This window comes from Schistocerca serialis, chromosome 7 (genome assembly GCF_023864345.2).
Source record: "Schistocerca serialis cubense isolate TAMUIC-IGC-003099 chromosome 7, iqSchSeri2.2, whole genome shotgun sequence".
Classification (NCBI taxonomy): domain Eukaryota; kingdom Metazoa; phylum Arthropoda; class Insecta; order Orthoptera; family Acrididae; genus Schistocerca; species Schistocerca serialis.
The window spans coordinates 375063038-375068567 of NC_064644.1; positions in this window are offsets into that span (position 1 = coordinate 375063038).

The following is a 5530-nucleotide window of genomic DNA, read 5'->3' on the forward strand; positions in this document are numbered from 1 at the left end:
ATATATTGCTTCCCCCTACTTATACCTCCCGAGGAGATCACGAATGTAAAATTAAAGAGATTCGAGCGCGCACGGAGGCTTTCCGACAGTCGTTCTTCCCGCGGACCATACGCGACTGGAACAGAAAAGGGAGGTTTTGACAGTGGCACGTAAAGTGCCCTCCACCACACACCGTTCGGTGGCTTGCGGAGTATAAATGTAGATGTAGATTCCGAAATCAAATGTCCTATGCATCTAGCTCCAACTACCATTCCGCGTTCAAATACTGTTAATTCCCTTCGTGCGGCCTTAATCACGCCAGAAACCTTTTCACACGAATCACCTGAGTACAAATGACAGCTCCGCCAGTGCACTGCCCTCTTATACCTCGTGTACACTATTTCCTGCCTTATGAACATGTGCATATCTCTATCCCATGACTTGTCACCTCACTGTATATGGTACACATGTTCCTACGCTGTGTACATTTGGTGATCCAGTCTTAGCACATATTCTTTCCGGTTCTAATAAGACTTTTAACGAATGGATGTCTTACCCAGATGATTCTTATTCTCATTCTGTGCCCTGTTGTGGCAACTGATGAATGACGTTGCTTATGCTACATTTTTACGTAATCTGATCAGAGCTCACAAGGTCGAAACGTGTGATCGGTATTAAAAGAAACAATTTTGCAGCCGAGACTGCCTTTCTGCAAAATTATCGTAATAGGTTGCTGTATCAGACAGTCAGTGATGGAATGGAACCAGCATTAATGGATCTTGAGTTGAGATGAATGTAACGCTTTGCTTACTCTGTTACTAGCGCAACCTCGAAATGGAGCAGACGACTCGAACGAGAGACAGAATAACAGGAATTACAATACGAAGCGATAAGGCCCTAAGACAATTTCCATAATGAGTTCCTTAATGTAAGGAGACAAAGCTGTTAAGTAAAGAAATTCAGCTCGTGCTGCAGAAACTTCTGTGCATTAAGCTAATTGGCTATGACTTCGTCTTTAAAGACTCCGTGCGTTGAATATCATTTCATGAGTTAAATCGCAGAAGAAACTCTCTATTACCATGGAACAGATTTTAGTTAAGCCATTTCGTCTGCGATCACATTCGTAATAGGATTTCAGTTGGACACTAAGAAAATTAATTCACCCTGTGCATTTTCTGAAGCAACAGGTATAAGTACATAAACTAATACTAAATTAATTTGCTTTTTTGGGGTGGAAAAGTCGCATAAAATTTCTAGAAAATATAAATTTTGCCATTACTGCATTTTTTTTAATTTTCGCAACTGGCCAGTTTAAGTATAAATACCATTAATATTTGGCAATTGTAGTCAGTCACAAAAATTACGTAAATGTAGCCAATATTGAAGAAAAACAAAAAAAGTGGGAAACACAATCTTAAGAGTCATGGGAAAAGTAATCTTATGTCTACAACTGACGTGTGCAAGAGTATCTGCCTACCATACTGCTGCCCATTCAAGAGTCATCTCGTAAAAAGATTGTCGCTTTACAGAACTACTTAAGCAGCAAGCTAGTTTGACGTAAATATAACATGAGGGGTGACATAGTCACCTTGAAGATAACAGCGACCTTTTTTTTGACAGTATGTGTAAAATGAAAACGGTCTCTGATCGCAAATATTTGTTTTATTCAAACACTAGTTTCGACAGTTCTAATCATCATCAGATCGATCTACAAGCGAATGTGCATATTTATAAGAAAAAGCGTTACGTTAACGACATTAGAAGCAGAAGCGTTGATTTCATTTGCCTCTTTTATTAAGTTCAAGAAGCAGGTATGTTGCTTGTTACATGGTTCTCAGATAATTTGAGTGAGAGCTGCTTCTTATTTATGATAATGCTCCTACTCAAAAATATGCGCAGTGTTTTTTAGATCAGTCTGATGATAACGATCTAAACCATTTACTGAATAAAACAAATATTTGCGCTAGAGACTGTGTTGATTTTCACACATTGTAAATATAAGAATCACCTTTGCCTCGATTACAGGAACGTGTGAAATAGAAAACTAACATCAAACATTGACTGCATAGGGAATAAGACACTAAAAAGCCAATACAGGAACATCCATCGCCCGTAGGGAAAGTGAAAAAAGTTTCCTTGCCATTTACAATGAGTCATGACTCCAGAGAGTGCTTTCGTACGCTGATATGTTTGCACTTGAACCAGCTGGCTTTTCAAGCCTTGCTCATGCACTGAATAGCCCTCCAATATTACATAAACTTCCATGAATTGTTAAAGGTGGTTCGAATAACAAAATCGTTATTAAACATCGTATTTTTTTTAAAAAAACGTAGTTAAACAGTCTAAATATCAGCTTCTTCACGTTAAGTGACTTCGTGTACAAAAACCTCTGAAGCACAGAATTTACAGATTTCTTTGAGATGTGAGTAGAAGTAGACGAAGAACGTTAGATAAATAAAGAAAACCACATTCTGATGAGAACATTGAAAATTTATATAACAGTTTCAGTTTTAAACTGCTGCTAGTATTTTATTTAAAAAACTAAACTAAACTCTTCCTGAACAGGCCATGAGGGCCCAACGGTACCGACCGGCCGCCGTGTCATCCTCAGCCCACAGGCGTCACTGGATGCGGATATGGAGGGGCGTGTGGTCAGCACACCGCTCTTCCGGCCGTATGTCAGTTTACGAGACCGGAGCCACTACTTCTCAATCAAGTAGCTCCTCAGTTTGCCTCACAATGGCTGAGTGCACTACTCTTGCCAACAGCGCTCGGCAAACCGGATGGTCACCGATCCAAGTGCTAGCCCAGCCCGACAGCGCTTAACTTCAGTGAGATGGCAGGAATCGGTGTTGCCACAGCGGCAAGGTGGTTGGCCGAGTATTTTATTCACTGAACAATATTATTTCAATTTATTTTGTTACCTGAGTGGATAAGGGAATGACTCTGGGATGTATGATAAATGTATGATAAGTGTGAGTAGTTGAAACCGTGAATAACTAAGTGTTGATGTATGGCTATTGTGATCAAAATGCCCAACGGGCGTGTGCTATGTTGTTGCTCTGTATCCTGGACGACATCGTCCAAGTGTCCTGACCGTTCGCCGCATAGTTACGTTATTTGAGGAAACAGGAAGTGTTCAGCCACATGTGAAACATCAGCCACGACCTGCAACAAATGATGATGCCCAAGTAGGTGTTTTAGCTGCTGTCGCTGTTAATCCGCACATCAGTAGCAGACAAATTGCGCGAGAATCGGGAATGCTACATCAACATCGATTGCACCCGTACCATATTTCTATGCACCAGGAACTGCATGGCGATGACTTTGAACGTCGTGTACAGTTCTGCCACTGGGCACAAGAGAAATTACGGGACGATGACATTTTTTGCACGCATTCTATTTAGCGACGAAGCGTCATTCACCAACAGCGGTAACGTAAACGGGCACAATATGCACTATTGGGCAACGGAAAATCCACAATGATTGCGACAAGTGGAACATCAGTGACATTGACGGGTTAATGTATGGTGTGGCATTATGGGAGGGAGGATAATTGACCCCCATTTTATCGATGGCAGTCTAAATGGTGCAATGTATGCTGATTTCCTACGTAATGTTCTACCGATGTTACTACAAGATGTTTCACTGCATGACAGAATGGCGATGTACTTCCAACATGATGGATGTCCGGAACATTGCTCGCGTGCGGTTGAAGCGGTATTGAACAGCATATTTCATGACAGGTGGATTGGTCGTCGAAGCACCATACCATGGCCCGCACGTTCACCGGATCTGACGTCCCCGGATTTCTTTCTGTGGGGAAAGTTGAAGGATATTTGCTATCGTGATCCACCGAAAATGCCTGACAACAGGCGTCAGCGCTTTGTCAATGCATGTGCGAACATTACGGAAGGCTAACTACTCGCTGTTGAGAGGAATGTCGTTACACGTATTGCCAAATGATTGAGGTTGACGGACATCATTTTGAGCATTTATTGCATTAATGTGGTATTTACAGGTAATCACGCTGTAACAGCATGCGTTCTCAGACATGGTAAGTTCACAAAGGTACAGACGTGCTCAAAAGCATCAGAACGACCTGAATTGCATTTCCCCTAATTGGCATGCAACCCACATATCGCAGGTCCTCTAATCTCTCCTCGGTACAGTCGTTTGACTGTCCTTAAGGTTTGTAAGCTCACATTTATTACAATAAATGACATACCTGAAATGTTACCACTCTCATTATCACGTCAGATAGGTAATGCACGAAGTAAGTTCGTCGTATTCATGATTTCCTCTTGAAAGTAACATACCGTGCTTATTATTTAACACAAAATGACATTAAAAATTTAAGTTATTCACGAGCATCTAGTTCAGAATATGTATGAACTTCAAATGACACGACGAACCGTCTCGTTCTGCATACGAATTCAAACCTAGGTCATGCAGACTAAGCAAATATTTCGTGACTGACGGAAACTAACAGTCATGCCACTACAGGGAGCCTGTGTGACAGAATTCTGTTCCAGAGTGGCGCAACAGCATTTTAAGCAGCGTATTCGGTGGACTGTTGGATTTATACTATGTTCATATACTTAATGTCTGTGTTCGATTCCAACTTCTGCCGATGATTTTTGATAGGGAGAAACAGATTCCACTCTCTTCTGGTTACCCCAAGTGAAGAAGGTATAATGGCATTGTGATCTGAAATTCACATTAATCATGATATTCCTTCTCTACCAAGTAGACGTTAGGTATAACCACAATAAAGTCAGGTGTGGTAGTAACCTTTATTATACTAGTCATTTATCTCTAGTGACGAAACGAACGGTATGTAGGGTCACAGGACGCTTATTCCATCTTCTGTTTGAGCTTCTGTATGTCGATAAAATTGGTTCTGAACTGGGAATGCAACTCAGACCGCTCTTAACGTGGAATTTGATCCCTTCGTGACAATACAGCTCGACTACAATTTGTTGTCTGTTCAAAACTGCAGATTCTTCAACATCTCCACATACTGCACGTGAATGGCTTCGAATCATGGCCCAGCACTAAAGTTTTCTTTATGTATTATGAAGCTCTAGTTGAGAACACATATCTGATGGTGGATAATAATTTTTATTTTTAATGTATTTTCATTAGTTGTCAGCACTAACGAAGTCTGACATTTTTGACTCCCAGTGAGACACAGAACTATTTGCGAGATCACTGTAAGTTCAAGGATGCTGGTGGAGAAAAATTCGGTAACTGACGTCTCTTTGTGTGTAGTCAACAACGATATGTGTGGGGTTCGATTCCCAGTCCGCACTGAACTCTTCGTCACATTATTTCTAGTTCAAACATGCTCACATGTCGCTGCTGGGCCGACCGGAGTGGCCGAGCGGTTCTGGGCGCTACAGTCTGGAACCGCGCGACCACTGCGGTCGCAGGTTCGAATCCTGCCTCGGGCATGGATTGGATGTGTGTGGTGTCCCTACGTTAGTTAGGTTTAAGTAGTTCTAAGTCCTAGGGGACTGATGACCTCAGAAATTAAGTCCCATAGTGC